A 21,200-nucleotide genomic window follows, 5' to 3' on the forward strand; every position below is an offset into this window, starting at 1 on the left:
CATGGGTTGCTGAAGATCTATTCCAACCCGGATCTTCACGGAACACAAGCATGGGTTGCTGAAGACCTATTCCAACCCGGACCTTCACGGGACACAAGCATGGGTTGCTGAAGACCTATTCCAACCCGGATCTTCACGGAACACAAGCATGGGTTGCTGAAGATCTATTCCAACCTAGACCTTCACGGGAGACAAGCATGGGTTGCTGATGACCTATTCGAACCCGGACCTTCACGGGACACAAGCATGGGTTGCTGAAGACCAATTCCAACACGGACCTTCACGGGACACAAGCATGGGTTGCTGAAGATCTATTCCAACCCGGATCTTCACGGGACACAAGTATAGGTTGCTGAAGACCTATTCCAACCCGGATCTTCACGGGACACAAGCATGGGTTGCTGAAGATCTATTCCACCCCGGACCTCAATGGACACAAGCATGGGTTGCTGAAGATCTATTCCAACCTGGACCTCACGGGAGACAAGCATGGGTTGCTGAAGATCTATTCCAACCCTGACCTTCACGGGAGACAAGCATGGGTTGCTGAAGATCTATTCCAACCCCGGACCTCACGGGACACAAGCATGGGTTGCTGAAGACCTATTCCAACCCGGATCTTTACGAGGGACAAGCATGGGTTGCTGAAGATCTATTCCAACCCGGATCTTCACGGGACACAAGCATGGGTTGCTGAAGATTTATTCCAACCCAGATCTTCACGGGACACAAGCATGGGTTGCTGAAGACCTATTCCAACCTAGACCTTCACGGGAGACAAGCATGGGTTGCTGAAGACCTATTCCAACCCGGACCTTCACGGGACACAAGCATGGGTTGCTGAAGACCAATTCCACCCCGGACCTTCACGGGACACAAGCATGGGTTGCTGAAGATCTATTCCAACCCGGATCTTCACGGGACACAAGCATGGGTTGCTGAAGACCTATTCCAACCCGGACCTTCACGGGACACAAGCATGGGTTGCTGAAGACCTATTCCAACCCGGATCTTCACGGGACACAAGCATGGGTTGCTGAAGATCTATTCCAACCTAGACCTTCACGGGAGACAAGCATGGGTTGCTGATGACCTATTCGAACCCGGACCTTCACGGGACACAAGCATGGGTTGCTGAAGACCTATTCCAACCCGGACCTTCACGGGACACAAGCATGGGTTGCTGAAGATCTATTCCAACCCGGATCTTCACGGGACACAAGCATGGGTTGCTGAAGATCTATTCCAACCCGGATCTTCACGGGACACAAGTATGGGTTGCTGAAGATCTATTCCAACCCGGATCTTCACGGGACACAAGCATGGGTTGCTGAAGATCTATTCCACCCCGGACCTCAATGGACACAAGCATGGGTTGCTGAAGATCTATTCCAACCTGGACCTCACGGGAGACAAGCATGGGTTGCTGAAGATCTATTCCAACCCTGACCTTCACGGGAGACAAGCATGGGTTGCTGAAGATCTATTCCAACCCCGGACCTCACGGGACACAAGCATGGGTTGCTGAAGACCTATTCCAACCCGGATCTTTACGAGGGACAAGCATGGGTTGCTGAAGATCTATTCCAACCCGGATCTTCACGGGACACAAGCATGGGTTGCTGAAGACCTATTCCAACCCGGATCTTCACGGGACACAAGCATGGGTTGCTGAAGATCTATTCCAACCCAGACCTTCACGGGACACAAGCATGGGTTGCTGAAGACCTATTCCAACCCGGATCTTTACGAGGGACAAACATGGGTTGCTGAAGACCAATTCCAAGCTGGATCTTCACGGGACAGAAGCATGGGTTGCTGGAGATCTATTCCAACCTAGACCTTCACGGGACACAAGCATGGGTTGCTGAAGACCTATTCCAACCCAGACCTTCACGGGACACAAGCATGGGTTGCTGAAGACCTATTCCAACCCGGACCTTCACGGGACACAAGCATGGGTTGCTGAAGACCTATTCCAACCCGGACCTTCACGGGACACAAGCATGGGTTGCTGAAGACCTATTCCAACCCGGATCTTTACGAGGGACAAGCATGGGTTGCTGGAGATCTATTCCAACCCGGATCTTTACGAGGGACAAGCATGGGTTGCTGGAGATCTATTCCAGCCCGGATCTTCACGGGGGACAAACATGGTGACAAGACCATTCTAACGAGTTAATTGGTATAGATAATTACGATCTATACAGGATTTTAGCTTGTACGTTATATAGTTTCGCTAATAATGTTACTGGTAATCAGAGTTGTCATTACACTACGTATTACGGATCGCAACGTGAGGTCGTGACATAATTGCCAGGACCGTGTTCAGGATCCTGTTTATGGTTTATCTATCGTGATCTGAGAGTTTCCGTTACCTCTTGCTGTTAACGTGAGCTGTGTGTTCCGTGTGCTGGCTCTGAGTGTCTTATCGTGATCTGTAGAGAGTACTAATAAACATTAAAAGTAGTTCCATGTCAGATACGTATCATGCTATTTGATTGATACTCTCATTTTGCTGATTTCAATGACTGACAAGTGTATTATATTACAAATCCTGCGCCAAAATCTCTTTTAATGGAAACCCTGTATGCACCGCGAGTGAATACAAATTAACCTCGCATCGGCTCTATTCCAACCATGTGTACAAACTTTAAAAAAAAGTACAATAATGATGTAATTCCGTGACCATTCGCTGTGAATCCCGGTTCGACCCATTTGGTTCTAGCTTTGTCAGCGCCATTGTCGTGGTCTAGAGTTTCTGATAAGTGGCGGGGACGATGGGGTACTCCTGTAGTAGAAGTGTTGACCCGGGTTCGATTCTGCATGTGGGTGCAATGTATGAAGCGCGGATGTCCCTTTACAGCTGCTAAATTATATATCTTCAGGAAAGTAGTCTCCGCACCCTGCAGATGCAAAGCTGAGTAAGTAACCTCGAATGGCTGGTGATTAATATTGCTGCTGATGCTTTGTCACATAAATACATTTAGCATTAGCTTCACATATCCAACAGCACAATGAAATGTGAAGAGCTCGTGAAGAGCCAGGTTCGAATTGGTCTTCAGCAACCCATGTTTTTTCCCCGTGAAGATTCGGGTTAGAATTAGTTTTCAGCAACCCATGCTTGTCTCCCGCGAAGATCCGGGTTGGAATTGGTCTTCAGCAACCCATGCTTGTGCCACTAACGGTATCAGGGGCTCAGGCTCGCTGACTTGGTGATGCATATCATCGCATCCCAATCGACGGTTATGGTGTCTGTCACTTATGGTGTCAGTCGATTATTTACAGACAACCGACTCATAGCTGGAATATATCGGACAAGAGTATTAAACAACAAACAAGTTATAATCGTTTTGTGGAGAATTTCTTATCGTGGTTTTGTTTGTGTGTTTGGTCTGAGGCCGATAGAGGGATTATTCCAACAATATTACTGGAAACATTCTCTGGCATGATGTTCTGTGTTTACCAAAATGCATTCAGATTCTCACACAGGACAATATGATGTACAGATGAGGAAGAATTTTATGGATAGACACTTTTTTTTTTAATAGCTTAATAAGTTGTCTATCCATACAAATTGTTCCTCTTCATCATACCAGTTTCAAAATGCCAATTAAAGCACAAGTGCTTACTAGCGTTAACAACAGACACGTTGGTGTGAGTCCCGATTCTCCCCGTATGTCCAGTCTTCTTGACACAACAACACACCACGGCAACGAAGATGCAGATTGTGATGAGCATGGCGACGACCATCCCAGCAATAGCAGCTCCAGAGTGAGCATTGCCGAACAGAGACATCGAATTTGCTCTGCAATTAACAGGATCATTGTAAGTAGCAGTGTAATAAACATAATAATGTGTAATTATTTAGCAGTAAACAAGGAACCGAGAGAATCATTATATTTTATGTCATATATCTCATATGCGAGTATCTGTCTTGAATCCTTTATGCAATTATCATCAGTTGCAAAATTGTAATCATTTAGGTTTGTGAAAATGAACATTGAGCTGATATTAACGATTTCCTGTTCTATCTTACTCTATTTAATTAAAGGTTTCAATGTGGGTATCACATTTCCTTGCTGCGCCTTAACCTTTACTATAAGATATGTAACGTCTTGTGGTACAACATGAATGGGAAGGCTGAGTGGAATGAAAGGTAACGGGGATATTTCCGCCTTAGAAAAGTCTTCATTCGGGAAGCAGGATCTAGTCAATAGGATCATCGCTTGCAGTGATATCTCGCTCTCAAGGAATGAATCTGAATCAAGCAATCACTGGCGCTGGTAGTCTTAGGTGACCGCTTCGGGCAGCAATTCACTGGGAAGTGGGCGGTGGGGTAGGCTCGTGGTTAAAGCGTTCGCTCGTCACGCTCAAATTTATTTATTTATTTTTTGGGTGCGCTTGCCTGAGATCAGCAGTAGACGTGAGCGTGAAATGTCTGTGACAAGTTTGTGTATAAAACACATAATAAGCAACGTTGTACGTTGAAAACCGGTTCAATGAAGATGAGAGACACCCCAGACCAGTGGAGGGCCAGGACAGTGGTATTCCGCTCGTCACGCTGAAGACCCGGGTTCGATTCCCCACATGGGCACAATGTGTTAAGCCCATTTCTGGCGTCCAGCATATATTCCAGCAATATCACTGCGGGGGAGCATTGGGAAGTATTGTTCAAAGATATTTACTCATTCACTCACTAACTAACCAGCATCAGCATCTATTTTAATGTAATGATATATTGCGGTACTCCAGTTGTTTGTGTGTAGATTTGATACACAGCTGCGGTATCACTTGCATTGAAGCAACAGACAAACACTTACCTGTTATATATATATATATACACTTACCTGTGTTATATATACATATACATACATACATATATATATATATATATATATATATATATATATATATATATATATATATATATATATATATATATTCCGTGGTAGGTGCTACCGGTACACCTGGTGTCGGGATTGTTTTCAGACCATCCATGCAATTTTTCATCGCTATGTTTGGCGTTTATTGTCTGTTTAGGCAGATTGTCGATACAGAATATTCCAAGCTTCCCACATGTACTATCGACTTTTCATGGTCTATAAGGTGAAGGATATCTGACTACATTGCTCAGTTAACTACATCATGGCAATCCTGAATATACCAGGTAGAGTTGTGTCCCTTGGACATGCAAGGATGCTGTGATCGCCGGTTCTAATCCCGGTTCACCCCTATTATATGTCCAGGTTTGGCCATAACACACTCGTGCTGAAGTGTTTTGTCAGGTGATGTGAGTGAGTATGGTTCTACGCCGCTTTCAGTAATATTCCAGCAATATTATGGCAGGGGAAATGGGCTTCACACATTGTACCCATGTGGGGAATGGAACCCGGGTCTCCGGTGTGAATCATTGTCAGTGGTTCTGATTGCACATACGAAGAGAATATCACTTTGATTCTTACAGTCAATCAACGGATTGTCTTGTTCAGGCCCGAGTGTGTTGATGGCATTGAAAAACTAACATAAGTCGTCAGTACAATTGCCCAGTTTTGCCAATCCTCAGACAAAGATTCCATTTGGTGTAACGGGCAGAATAGCTGTGGAATAATATGTAGATTCGAATCCCGGATGGTTTGTTGGGTTGTTTGATGATTAACGACGCACTCAGCAATATTCCAGCTATATGTCGGTGTGTAAATAATCGAGTATGGACCAGACAGTCTAGTGATCATCAGCATGAGCATTTGGGATACGATGACATGTGTCAGCGAGCCTGACCACCCGATTCCGTTACGACAAGCATGGGTTACTGAATACAAAACAACAAACGTACTAGAATCTGTACTTTACTGAGAAAGTGAAATCCTAAATATTACATGTACTACATTTGACCAATTTTTAAATGACACTGTGTATTGATGCATTTACATTATTCAATGAAATCATCTCACTGCTATGTGATGAAATAATGCCGAATGACTCTTAATTCACTGACTCATTGAAAGTCCAAAATATATTTTCTTCGGAACTATAGATGAAGGTTGAGCATCAAAACGCAATATGTATACACAAAAAACACCAATGTATCTTCAGTACTTACGGTGCTCTATCACAGCATATTGTCCTCCCCTCTTCGCTGCAACATCCAAAGCTGCAGAACAGGGTTGTCGTCAACGATTCCTCTTTACGGTAGCAAGTAATAGTGCAGGCCACATCTGTTTTATAGAACAGAGCTTAATCAGTAGCTGATTAAAATGCATTGATCAATGAACGTATTTCAATGCAGTATTGATCCTTTCGTATTTATATTCGAAATGTACTCTACGAAAGAGTATGGCTCATGAAATCTAAATGTATGTACAAGTATCAGAACACAGATAAGTATTGACTACAAGCATCATTGCAAGAACGTATATGTCTGTAACACTAAGCACCAAACACATCCTAAGATTGCCCATGTCGAACGCAGTAGTGTGTAGGGTTGGGGAGGAGGACGCTATTTATCTCTGTGAAAGATTATTTTATAATAGTGCATATTTCTAATGCGCACATATCCACGCTCGTAAGCATGCTCTTGGCGCTACATTAAAATACATACAAAATGTATACATATTTAAGAAAAGCTACATTGGAAAAATGCATAAAACATGAAAGTTTAGAAGGCTATTGGTGATAATACTGAGCAAAGAGATTTGATTTCAAAGAGTCCAGAGATTCAGACGTCAAGGGGTCAAGTGGGAGAGAGTTCCACAAGACAGAAGTTCTGCAGCCAAAGGTTTTAAGTTTGTTGTTAGACACAGTGAGAAGGTTTTGCTGCTGTGAGCGAGGACATTATTTCTGCCATTCTTACTGATTTACCTAATCCTATAGTTGCGATTTAATTGAATACATTGTTGTTGAAATAGCTGATCTTAAAACGTCAACTTTGAAATTACTAATTTAACATCATCGTCATCCAACACCTCTGAAGGTTAGAACATGCACTCTCATAAGCCTCTGCAGCTGTTCCCTGCTCCGAAGTCGCTCAGTAATATCATAAACTATTACTTCAAATTAATATCTCTTAAAAGTTTAGAACATTTAAGCTACCAGCGTGTAGCCTACATTTTGTAAGAGTACATATTCTGAATTGTTTATCCACTTTTGTCCACTGTCACTGTTGTGATCCATTTACTGATAATCTTACATACATACAAAAATATCAATAGGCTGGCCTCTGCTTGTGCATGTTTTTTCATATTTGCAACACACTGCACAGTTTGAAGCAAATCGATGTTATGCACATGTACAATATTATTTAAGGTTGAACAGAATTTTCAGATGGTAAATGATCATGATAATGATGCATGAGAAAATAACTGGGTCGTTTGTTACATCTCACCAGATTGCCTGAAAAGTGTTATCAAAAAGTCCAAATCTAATACAGCACCAGTGTATGATGGTATTCGAAACCGGTGTTGGAAACTGTTCCCCTGTGTCCAAACACCATTACTTCACTGTTTCAATTCTCTTGTGGACACATGTGATGTCCCTCCATGGTTCTGCAAAGGTCGCACAATACTCCTTCCCCCAAAAAGGAGACTTGACTGATCCCAAACACTTCCGCCCTATCACATGTTTGAATACACAATACAAATTATTCACAGGGTGTTTGACAAACCTCGTGTCATCATGCTGCTCTGCTATTGATATAATTTACAGAGAGCAGAAGGGGGCAAGGAATAGATGTTGGGGATGGATGGATCAACTTCGTGTACAGAAAATGATTTTGAATGAGGTTAAAACATCTCCATGTGCTGGATTGACTACACAAATGCATACAACTCTGTCCCTCTTGAATGGATTCTGAAGTCACTTCATTGTATTGACCTCCCTGAGCGACTACTCTTGTCCTTTACATGGATGATAGCGAGCTCCTTGCATAAGAAGATTCCATTTTGAAAGTGCAGGTTCTCCTTGTCGAGTCCTTTTCTAACGATATTGGGATCACATTTGGACTCGACAAATGTAATACTGCTCATTTGAAACGTGGCAAGATAATTAATAAGGGATCGGTCAAGTGACAATGGGGAGGAGTTATTGAGCATCTTGTGGAAGACCAGGCCTACACCTATCTTGGAATGCAAGTTTGAGAGAAGATCCAGAACGCCCAAATTCGAGACAAACTTCGGCCCGAGTATCTGGAGCTCAGAGCTAAATGTCGAAACAAGGGCAAAGGGCCACCAATACGTTTGCTTTGCCAGCCCTTTCCTGTTCCTTTGGAGTAGTTGATTGGACAAAACAAGATGTCCACAGTCTTGATTGTCTGACCAGTGGATAATGTCTGACAACAGAGCCCACCATCCTCGGTCCTCTCGTAATTGTTTATTTCGGGAGGTCTGGGTTTGTTTAATGTGGAGGCTCTTCATGATCGAATTTTATTGTGTACATTTGCACATTTTTATTTATTGGCTGATCCTCTAGATCTGGTGATGCATGTCAAGACTCATGATAAAAGCAAGGCATTTCGTAGCTATTTTAAGCGTGCCAGGTTTGTTGGACAGAATCTGAAATTTGAGGTTGATTTTTTTATGGCGATGTACTGCTGGACAGTACAGCGATGGGAGTAAACCAGGTGAAGTCCTTTACCAAGTCTGCCCAGAGTCAGTCATTTGTGGAGAAGCTTTCTGAGAAACCACTGCATCATGTGTACATGAAGTATGTAGAACAGAACAGCAAATCAACCGACTCCTTCGCCTGGATGAAGTCGGCAGGTCTTAAATGTGAAACAGAGGGCTTTCGTTTTGTTGTCCAGGACCAGTCACTTCCCACTCACAATCGCCAAAATGTGATTTTAGGAAATATTTACATGAAGTGTTGATTATGCAATGAAGTTACTGTCTAACACCTTGCCAGTGGATGCCCTTCCTTGGCACAAACAGCATATCTTAAACGACACGATGGCATGGCTCGTTGCTTGCACTACCGACTTCGCCATGTCTGTGGCTTTGACTCCGAGGTCCATGCAAGGTACGACCCTGAGCATCATGGAAAATCATGCTTTTAAACTTCTTTGGAATAGGCCTATATATAGCCTCAGAAGTACTCCTGCCAACAAACCTGATCTTGTCCTTGAAAGCCAATGAATTGAATCATTTCTGTCCCTTTTGACAGCAATGTGATTGGCAAGATGAAGGAAAAGCATTCTTATATGCGGACCTCGCCTTTGAAATGTCTCTATTGTATCCCAAGTACACTGTCGTCAGGCTCCCCATTGTTCTCGGTGCCCTTGGTTTGATACACCCTGATCTCTTGGCGCAGATCAGGTGAGTGCCCGGGTTCTGCGCCGGGTGCACAGCCCTTCTGACACTCTCGATAATGCAGAAGGCTGCAGTGTTGGCGAAACTTGACATTCTCCGGAAAGTTCTTGCTGGGTTCGACTAGGCAGCGCTTCCTGGGAGAAGTCCCATTCGCTGTCAGGGCTCTGTGTAGAGGGGGCAAGGGCACTGAGCTGATAATGAGCCTTACCAGCCTGACTGTGCCAGGTTTACACGGTTCCTCTCTTCCGCCTGCTATTTTTATTTTGAAAAAACATGATAACTAATTCAATTGTTCACCTAAAATTCACGGGAACATATTAATGGTGCAAGTAAAAACAGGGACTTCATTGTGGTCTCTGATGGGTCAAATTTCGAAATGTCCATCACATGATTTTCGAAAGGTTTACTATATAAGTTGTATGCTTCTCTCGGGGGTAATACGGTCTGATGTACGCCTCTTTGTAGCAGTGTCACCCGAGCCGGTAGGCGAGGGATGACACTACTACAAAAAGGCGTACATCATACCGTATTACCCGAGGGAGAAGCATACAACGTATTTATCTTACCGCCATGTTAAATGTTCAAAACACCATTATATTTTATGTTAAAGATGGCGACCGACTATATGACATGTAAACAAAATGGCGTCTGCCTCTCGACGGATTTTTAAAATCAGTGAAACATATTCTGACAGTCTAACACTGCTATAAAACTGGTTAATTATGTTTAATTTGAGTGTGCAAACCACTCAATGTATAAAATAGCTTAAATAAAGCAGGGGAAGTCGGTAAAATAAATCTGTACAAAGTGAACACAAAAACAGATTATCGAACGGTTTTCGAACTCCGGGCACCGCATGCATCATATTATGACGTCATACGATTGTTAGCGCTTCAGCTTCTCGGCGGAGAGCTTGGCGGTTACCGTGGCAGCGGGTAATTATTTTCTCCTGGGAGGGTTGACACGGAAACTGGTTAAAGCGTCATGGACCAATGAAATTAAAGTATTTTACATGAAAGTAAGATAAAAGCTTTTGCGAATAGTCCAACAACTTTGAACTCTTTGCATATGCATATGCAAGACAAATGGAAATGATGTATGCTTGTTGAAAATTATGTATTTATTACCGTTGGTCTTAAATGACTATATTAAATGAACTCGTATTAATCTAAATTTATTGACCCTCTTAAAGTGATAGTTTTACATGATACGACATTCTGTAAAATGCAGACCCTACATCCAGAAATATATTGCGAGCACATTGTGGTTGTACTGTGAACATTTCCAACGTAATGAAAATAGAAAGGAAACATACGTGCAATGGCAGGAAGGAGAAGCACACACGGTATATTGGTCCACATGTCTTCAACAACAGCAGCGTATTAGAGTCAGCAGCATCTTGAACGCCAGTTACAAATAACGCGAGCTAATGAACAAACAATGGGAGCAAGCAGTGACGACAGTGCCATATTGCTGTTACACGACTTACAACACTTCGTGACAAATAAAGTGGCTGTTTAAAGACACATTTCAGTTTCTCATTTCCAGATCTCATTAAGCGAAGAGTGCTTTGATCTTAAATGGAAATGAGTCACGCGAACGAACACCGGTTGCACAAGTCATTCATATATGTGAGTGAATTTAGTTATTTTCTTCTTTTAGCAAACCTCCAGGCGATGGACACCAGAAATGGGTTTCACACATTGTACCCATGTAGGGAATCTTTCACGGGTGTTTAACCAGGGGCGCTTTAACCACCAGGCTACCCCACTACCTCACGCAGGGCTGATGCTTACTGAAGATACCCACTGAACCTACTCCTCAGTGACATAATAATAATATAATAATAGTCCATTTATATTGCGCGTTTATCCATGCACATTGCATGCTCAAAGCGCTGACATATTACCCCTGGTCAACGAGTACAGAACACTCCATGTGGAGAATACAACCGGTCGCCTGTCAGGCGCTCAAGGTTCAAATTCAGACTACCATCGTATCATACCAGGTACCCAATTTTACTGCTGGGTGGACAGATGCAATTTTGAACAAGCTCACGTGCCTAAGGTGAGACCACATGCGTCACATGCGCTTCGTTGTGGGGCAGGACTGAAGTCCTAGAAACTTTCAGGAGTCAAACTGCCAAACACGGTCACCCATCCGAGCACTGTCCGCGACCAACGTTGCTTAACTTCAACTGATTGTGACCTGAGCTCTACGCACAGGACCACACACCGCCACTGGACCACACACCGCCACATGCACTCTCCAACATGTGATATACACGACACATTGTCACTTGTATAGAGGTTTTGTATTGTTCAGTATTGTTTTATCAAAAATCTTAACAAGACGATCGGTCAGTAGTTTTTTTGTGTGCAGGATTGTTTCACATATGTGCTATAGGCTCGCTCTCTGATTAAGCTATACAGTTGCCACGAGGTTTGGTGTTCCATTCTGTTTCAACCAAAAGGTATAAATGCTCTTGAAACAAGCCAGTCACATTATGACCAGAGGGCTTGAAGTGGACAATATTGTTTCACCATAATTCTCCATATACTTTCTTAATACACCATTCAATATATATAGATATATACCATTAAAAATAATAGAAGATATTGGATTTACAAGATTGATAAAATGCAAATGATGAAGTCAAGGGGGAAACAGATGATGAAGAGAACTTAAGAGAAAACGTGACAATATATTCCATTCCTTTGGTAATGTTTCATCTGTATGGATATATATTACTTTTTCTCATATGCATTGATATACTTAATACAAAGCGACATTCTCTCAACATGGCATTCAGTCAGTTGTGCACGATATTACTTCAATGCAAAGTGATACTCTCTCAACATGGCATTCAGTCAGTTGTGCACGATATTATTTCAATGCAAAGTGATGCTCTCTGAACATGTTATTCAGTCAGTTGTGCACGATATTACTTCTATGCAAAGTGATGCTCTCTGAACATGTCATTCAGTCAGTTGTGCACGATATTACTTCAATGCAAAGTGATACTTTCTCAACATGGCATTCATTTAGTTGTGCACGATATTACTTCAATGCAAAGTGATACTCTCTCAACATGTCATTCAGTCAGTTGTGCACGATATTACTTCAATGCAAAGTGATATTCTCTCAACATGGCATTCATTCAGTTGTGCACGATATTACTTCAATGCAAAGTGATACTCTCTCAACATGTCATTCATTCAGTTGTGCACGCTATTACTTCAATGCAAAGTGATACTCTCTCAACATGTCATTCAGCCAGCTGTGCACGATATTTCTTCAATGCAAAGTGATGCTCTCTGAACATGTTATTCAGTCAGTTGTGCACGATATTACTTCAATGCAAAGTGATGCTCTCTCAACATGGCATTCATTCAGTTGTGCACGATATTACTTCAATGGAAAGTGATACTCTCTCAACATGGCATTCATTCAGTTGTGATGATATTTCTTCAATGCAGTGATGCTCTCTCAACATGGCATTCATTCAGTTGTGCACGATATTACTTCAATGCAAAGTGATGCTCTCTGAACATGTTATTCAGTCAGCTGTGCACGATATTTCTTCAATGCAAAGTGATGCTCTCTCAACATGGCATTCAGTCAGCTGTGCACGATATTACTTCAATGCAAAGTGATACTCTCTCAACATGGCATTCAGTCAGTTGTGCACGATATTACTTCAATGCAAAGTGATATTCTCTCAACATGGCATTCAGTCAGTTGTGCACGATATTACTTCAATGCAAAGTGATACTCTCTCAACATGGCATTCAGTCAGTTGTGCACGATATTACTTCAATGCAAAGTGATACTCTCTCAACATGGCATTCAGTCAGTTGTGCACGATATTACTTCAATGCAAAGTGATATTCTCTCAACATGGCATTCATTCAGTTGTGCACGATATTATTTCAATGCAAAGTGATACTCTCTCAACATGTCATTCATTCAGTTGTGCACGCTATTACTTCAATGCAAAGTGATACTCTCTCAACATGTCATTCAGTAAGTTGTGCACGATATTACTTCAATGCAAAGTGATACTCTCTCAACATGTCATTCAGTCAGTTGTGCACGATATTACTTCAATGCAAAGTGATATTCTCTCAACATGGCATTCATTCAGTTGTGCACGATATTACTTCAATGCAAAGTGATACTCTCTTAACATGGCATTCAGTCAGTTGTGCACAATATTACTTCAATGCAAAGTGATACTCTCTCAACATGTCATTCAGCCAGCTGTGCACGATATTACTTCAATGCAAAGTGATACTCTCTGAACATGTTATTCAGTCAGTTGTGCACGATATTACTTCTATGCAAAGTGATGCTCTCTGAACATGTCATTCAGTCAGTTGTGCACGATATTACTTCAATGCAAAGTGATACTCTCTCAACATGGCATTCATTTAGTTGTGCACGATATTACTTCAATGCAAAGTGATACTCTCTCAACATGGCATTCAGTCAGTTGTGCACGATATTACTTCAATGCAAAGTGATATTCTCTCAACATGGCATTCATTCAGTTGTGCACGATATTACTTCAATGCAAAGTGATACTCTCTCAACATGTCATTCATTCAGTTGTGCACGCTATTACTTCAATGCAAAGTGATACTCTCTCAACATGTCATTCAGCCAGCTGTGCACGATATTTCTTCAATGCAAAGTGATGCTCTCTGAACATGTTATTCAGTCAGTTGTGCACGATATTTCTTCAATGCAAAGTGATGCTCTCTGAACATGGCATTCATTCAGTTGTGCACGATATTACTTCAATGCAAAGTGATACTCTCTCAACATGGCATTCATTCAGTTGTGCACGATATTTCTTCAATGCAAAGTGATGCTCTCTCAACATGGCATTCATTCAGTTGTGCACGATATTACTTCAATGCAAAGTGATGCTCTCTGAACATGTTATTCAGTCAGCTGTGCACGATATTTCTTCAATGCAAAGTGATACTCTCTCAACATGGCATTCAGTCAGCTGTGCACGATATTACTTCAATGCAAAGTGATACTCTCTCAACATGGCATTCAGTCAGTTGTGCACGATATTACTTCAATGCAAAGTGATACTCTCTCAACATGGCATTCAGTCAGTTGTGCACGATATTACTTCAATGCAAAGTGATACTCTCTCAACATGGCATTCATTCAGTTGTGCACGATATTTCTTCAATGCAAAGTGATACTCTCTCAACATGGCATTCAGTCAGTTGTGCACGATATTACTTCAATGCAAAGTGATATTCTCTCAACATGGCATTCATTCAGTTGTGCACGATATTATTTCAATGCAAAGTGATACTCTCTTAACATGTCATTCATTCAGTTGTGCACGATATTACTTCAATGCAAAGTGATACTCTCTCAACATGTCATTCAGTAAGTTGTGCACGATATTACTTCAATGCAAAGTGATACTCTCTCAACATGGCATTCATTCAGTTGTGCACGATATTTCTTCAATGCAAAGTGATACTCTCTCAACATGGCATTCATTCAGTTGTGCACGATATTACTTCAATGGAAAGTGATACTCTCTCAACATGTTATTCAGTCAGCTGTGCACGATATTTCTTCAATGCAAAGTGATACTCTCTCAACATGTCATTCAGTCAGTTGTGCACGATATTACTTCAATGCAAAGTGATCCTCTCTCAACATGGCTTTCAGCCAGTTGTGCACGATGTTACTTCAATGCAAAGTGATACTCTCTCAACATGTCATTCAGTCAGTTGTGCACGATATTTCTTCAATGCAAAGTGATATTCTCTCAACATGGCATTCAGTCAGTTGTGCACGATATTACTTCAATGCAAAGTGATACTCTCTCAACATGTCATTCAGCCAGCTGTGCACGATATTACTTCAATGCAAAGTGATACTCTCTGAACATGTTATTCATTCAGTTGTGCACGATATTTCTTCAATGCAAAGTGATACTCTCTCAACATGGCATTCAGTCAGTTGTGCACGATATTACTTCAATGCAAAGTGATACTCTCTCAACATGGCATTCATTCAGTTGTGCACGATATTACTTCAATGCAAAGTGATACTCTCTCAACATGGCATTCATTCAGTTGTGCACGATATTACTTCAATGCAAAGTGATGTCATTCAGTCTGCTCTCAACATGTCATTCAGTCAGTTGTGCACGATATTACTTCAATGCAAAGTGATGCTCTCTGAACATGTTATTCAGTCAGCTGTGCACGATATTTCTTCAATGCAAAGTGATGCTCTCTCAACATGGCATTCAGTCAGCTGTGCACGATATTACTTCAATGCAAAGTGATACTCTCTCAACATGGCATTCAGTCAGTTGTGCACGATATTACTTGAATGCAAAGTGATACTCTCTCAACATGGCATTCAGTCAGTTGTGCACGATATTACTTCAATGCAAAGTGATACTCTCTCAACATGGCATTCAGTCAGTTGTGCACGATATTACTTCAATGCAAAGTGATACTCTCTCAACATGGCATTCATTCAGTTGTGCACGATATTACTTCAATGCAAAGTGATACTCTCTTAACATGTCATTCATTCAGTTGTGCACGCTATTACTTCAATGCAAAGTGATACTCTCTCAACATGTCATTCAGTAAGTTGTGCACGATATTACTTCAATGCAAAGTGATACTCTCTCAACATGTCATTCAGTCAGTTGTGCACGATATTACTTCAATGCAAAGTGATATTCTCTCAACATGGCATTCAGTCAGTTGTGCACGATATTACTTCAATGCAAATTGATACTCTCTTAACATGGCATTCAGTCAGTTGTGCACGATATTACTTCAATGCAAAGTGATACTCTCTCAACATGTCATTCAGCCAGCTGTGCACGATATTACTTCAATGCAAAGTGATGCTCTCTGAACATGTTATTCATTCAGTTGTGCACGATATTTCTTCAATGCAAAGTGATACTCTCTCAACATGGCATTCATTCAGTTGTGCACGATATTTCTTCAATGCAAAGTGATACTCTCTCAACATGGCATTCAGTCAGTTGTGCACGATATTACTTCAATGCAAAGTGATACTCTCTCAACATGTCATTCATTCAGCTGTGCACGATATTACTTCAATGCAAAGTGATGCTCTCTGAAAATGTTATTCATTCAGTTGTGCACGATATTTCTTCAATGCAAAGTGATACTCTCTCAACATGGCATTCAGTCAGTTGTGCACGATATTACTTCAATGCAAAGTGATACTCTCTCAACATGTCATTCAGTCAGTTGTGCACGATATTACTTCAATGCAAAGTGATACTCTCTTAACATGTCATTCATTCAGTTGTGCACGCTATTACTTCAATGCAAAGTGATACTCTCTCAACATGTCATTCAGTCAGTTGTGCACGATATTACTTCAATGCAAAGTGATACTCTCTCAACATGTCATTCATTCAGTTGTGCACGATATTACTTCAATGCAAAGTGATGCTCTCTGAACATGGCATTCATTCAGTTGTGCACGATATTACTTCAATGCAAATTGATACTCTCTTAACATGGCATTCAGTCAGTTGTGCACGATATTACTTCAATGCAAAGTGATACTCTCTCAACATGTCATTCAGCCAGCTGTGCACGATATTACTTCAATGCAAAGTGATGCTCTCTGAACATGTTATTCATTCAGTTGTGCACGATATTTCTTCAATGCAAAGTGATACTCTCTCAACATGGCATTCATTCAGTTGTGCACGATATTTCTTCAATGCAAAGTGATACTCTCTCAACATGGCATTCATTCAGTTGTGCACGATATTACTTCAATGGAAAGTGATACTCTCTGAACATGTTATTCAGTCAGCTGTGCACGATATTTCTTCAATGCAAAGTGATACTCTCTCAACATGGCATTCAGTCAGTTGTGCACGATATTACTTCAATGCAAAGTGATACTCTCTCAACATGTCATTCAGTCAGTTGTGCACGATATTACTTCAATGCAAAGTGATATTCTCTCAACATGGCATTCAGTCAGTTGTGCACGATATTACTTCAATGCAAAGTGATACTCTCTCAACATGTCATTCATTCAGTTGTGCGATATTTCTTCGATATTACTTCAATGCAAAGTGATATTACTTCAATGCAAAGTGATACTCTCTGAACATGTTATTCATTCAGTTGTGCACGATATTACTTCAATGCAAAGTGATACTCTCTCAACATGGCATTCAGTCAGTTGTGCACGATATTACTTCAATGCAAAGTGATACTCTCTCAACATGTCATTCAGTCAGTTGTGCACGATATTACTTCAATGCAAAGTGATATTCTCTCAACATGGCATTCATTCAGTTGTGCACGATATTACTTCAATGCAAAGTGATACTCTCTCAACATGTCATTCATTCAGTTGTGCACGATATTACTTCAATGCAAAGTGATACTCTCTCAACATGGCATTCAGTCAGTTGTGCACGATATTACTTCAATGCAAAGTGATCCTCTCTGAACATGGCTTTCAGCCAGTTGTGCATGATATTACTTCAATGCAAAGTGATACTCTCTCAACATGGCATTCAGTCAGTTGTGCACGATATTACTTCAATGCAAAGTGATACTCTCTCAACATGGCATTCATTCAGCTGTGCACGATATTACTTCAATGCAAAGTGATGCTCTCTCAACATGGCTATCAGTCAGCTGTGCACGATATTACTTAGTTGTTATACAAGGCAGTCCGTCCATGGCAGGAATAGTGACAAGATCCGATGTTGCCAAATCCTGACTGAATTTCACAGTTAATTCCTTCAAGATTACGACATGGTTTTGTAACTACTTCCTGTTGAGAGACAAAAGCACACAACTGTGATGAGAGACTAGGTTGTTGTCCACAATAACATTGCTTATAAGAGAAGCATTGTCTTGTGGAGTGACAATCCAGGATATGTCCTGCCTTATGATTTGCTGTTGGCACATGTTGCTTCAGTGAGTGGGAATTCAGCAAGCGTACTATTTTCCGCACACCCAGTTTAGCTTTATCATCAAAATGGACCTTGTCTCCAACAAACAGACAATGTTTTCAGGAAATATGATGAGAACAGATTTGATAGATCATCTGAAAAGTCAGCATGTGAGAGATAATTTCTGAGTGATGGAATTAAAAATATTTGAGAAGTCTTAGTGTACAAATCAATGCTGGAATGACTTTGCAATTGTAGAGAACGTTAACTCTATAAGACATTAAGGATGTTCTGGGCTCCATTTGTATTCAAGATTAATATAAAGTTATATTCGAGAAAAAAGGTCAGCCGTATTCACATGTATAGACAAGAAAACTAGGTGCTATCATTTCCATTCAAAAACGTGCAGAAGCCAGAAAAACACCTCTATGTATCTGGTACCTTGCAGCTTGACGTTGCTAGTCGATTCAACGTCCTTAAAAACGCATTTTTGGTACTTATGGCGGCAACGTGTTCAGCACAACAATCAAGTTATAGACCATTCCAGAAGGGTATCGGTTTGGAGATGAGGGTGGTATGCTCTAGTGTGTGATGCTCCATACTCTAGTGTCCTGCAGCAAAGGCAGCCAATGGTTGTGACTGAAGGGAATTTAAATGCAGTGAGTTACCGTGACGAGATTTTGCAAATGACCGCTTTAACGTTTTTTCAATGGAGTGGCCCTGCTCTTGCGTTTCAGCCTGATAATATTAAACAACTAGTTGGTTGAATTAACGTGTTACTCTCGCCTGCAAGAGCACCTGATTTGTCATCCATTGAACATGGGATGACATGGTGCAAATTTTACGGCGTCACCAGAATCCTCCAGAACCCCGCCAAATTCTTCCTCGAAAAGATTTTCCTCAGGAATTTCAGTGGCCTCCGTGCACGGGCTGGAAACGCCCGTTACTGCCCCTGTGGACATGTATTGTTTTGGTATTGTAGTTCATTAGCATAATCCGGGTTCTAACAATGATTTTGTTTTTGTTGGTGTTGCACAATACCTTTCGCGTTTGAATATGATATTTCTCCTTTTGCTTTCTCTTCTCCCTCTCTCTCTCTCTCTCTCAACCTCGCTGTTTTTCTCACCCTCTCTCAACCTCGCTGTTTTTCTCACCCTCTCTCAACCTCGCTGTTTTTCTCAACCCCTCTCAACCTCGTTGTTTTTCTCACCCCCTCTCAACCTCGCTGTTTTTCTCACCCTCTCTCAACCTCGCTGTTTTTCTCACCCCTTCTCAACCTCGCTGTTTTTCTCACCTCTCTCAACCTCGCTGTTTTTCTCACCCTCTCTCAACCTCGCTGTTTTTCTCACCCTCTCTCAACCTCGCTGTTTTTCTCACCTACTCTCAACCTCGCTGTTTTTCTCACCCTCTCTCAACATCGCTGTTTTTCGAACCCTATCTCAACCTCGCTGTTTTTCTCACCTTCTCTCACTCAACCTCGCTGTTGTTCTCACCCTCTCTCAACCTCGCTGTTTTTCTCACCCTCTCTCAACCTCGCTGTTTTTCTCACCCTCTCTCAACCTCGCTGTTTTTCTCACCCCTCTCAACCTCGTTGTTTTTCTCACCCCTCTCAACCTCGCTGTTTTCTCACCCTCTCTCAACCTCGCTGTTTTTTTCTCACACCTCTCTCAACCTCGCTGTTTTTCTCACCCTCTCTCAACCTCGCTGTTTTTCTTTCTCACCTCGCTGTTTTTTCTCACCTCTCAACCTCGCTGTTTTTCTCACCCTCTCTCAACCTCGCTGTTTTTCTCACCTACTCTCAACCTCGCTGTTTTTCTCACCTTCTCTCTCAACCTCGCTGTTGTTCTCACCCTCTCTCAACCTCGCTGTTTTTCTCACCCTCTCTCAACCTCGCTGTTTTTTCAACCCTCTCTCAACCTCGCTGTTTTTCTCACCTACTCTCAACCTCGCTGTTTTTCTCACCCTCTCTCAACATCGCTGTTTTTCGAACCCTATCTCAACCTCGCTGTTTTTCTCACCTTCTCTCACTCAACCTCGCTGTTGTTCTCACCCTCTCTCAACCTCGCTGTTTTTCTCACCCTCTCTCAACCTCGCTGTTTTTCTCACCCTCTCTCAACCTCGCTCACACACCCCCGCTCTCAGAGTGAAGAACTACGAATTACGTAAGTACTAGTATCCTAAATTGTAGTGTGGAACTCAACTGGCAGTCGTAAACAGAAACATTAGGTTCATTAGGAACTTTACTGTGCTTGGTTATAAACTCTGCCCTTGAATATTGTCCAACGGGTTCCAGATTACAGGATGTGTGTTATTGTTTAGTTTCGTAATGGTAGCAATGGGATCCACGATTAACTATTCAAAATGGCGCTAATGAGGTTGGCATCTATCTAAGTGTACAGCTGTGTACCGCATTATCTTCAGAGAACAGTTTTATAAATGAAGAATCAATAACTTAAACAGCCAAGGGCTGCTTGTTCGTTTATCAAACTCTACAGCTGTGTACTGTCATCCTTGGCCATGAAAATCAGATTATTGATCAGACAAACTCTAAATGTCAAAACATACGTTACCCTCCTTCCTTTATAAATTACTTAAAACTATCAAAGATATGGTAGAAGGTATTAGTTTACAAGAAGCTTAACTACACAGCTTTATGCAAATCACGAAAATAAAAACTCAAATGCAATCATATTTAGGTGCAATGCATATTTTGCGGAAGAGTTAAATTGTCCTATTTTCGACCATGTCGAAATAAACCAATAACGGGGATTTAGATGTCCAAAAGAAAGGTTGAAATAAAATTCTGCTTTGAGACAAAGATAAACCAATTAAAGTCGCTATTTTTCAACTGTTACAACAAGAAACAACTGTAAACTTGTAAAAGAATCATTCCTATGATTTCAGTCCTTTGAAACATTTTCTGCTGA

The sequence above is a fragment of the Haliotis rubra genome, unplaced genomic scaffold (genome assembly GCF_003918875.1).
Source record: "Haliotis rubra isolate DU_JTF1 unplaced genomic scaffold, ASM391887v1 Scf633, whole genome shotgun sequence".
Lineage (NCBI taxonomy): Eukaryota > Metazoa > Mollusca > Gastropoda > Lepetellida > Haliotidae > Haliotis > Haliotis rubra.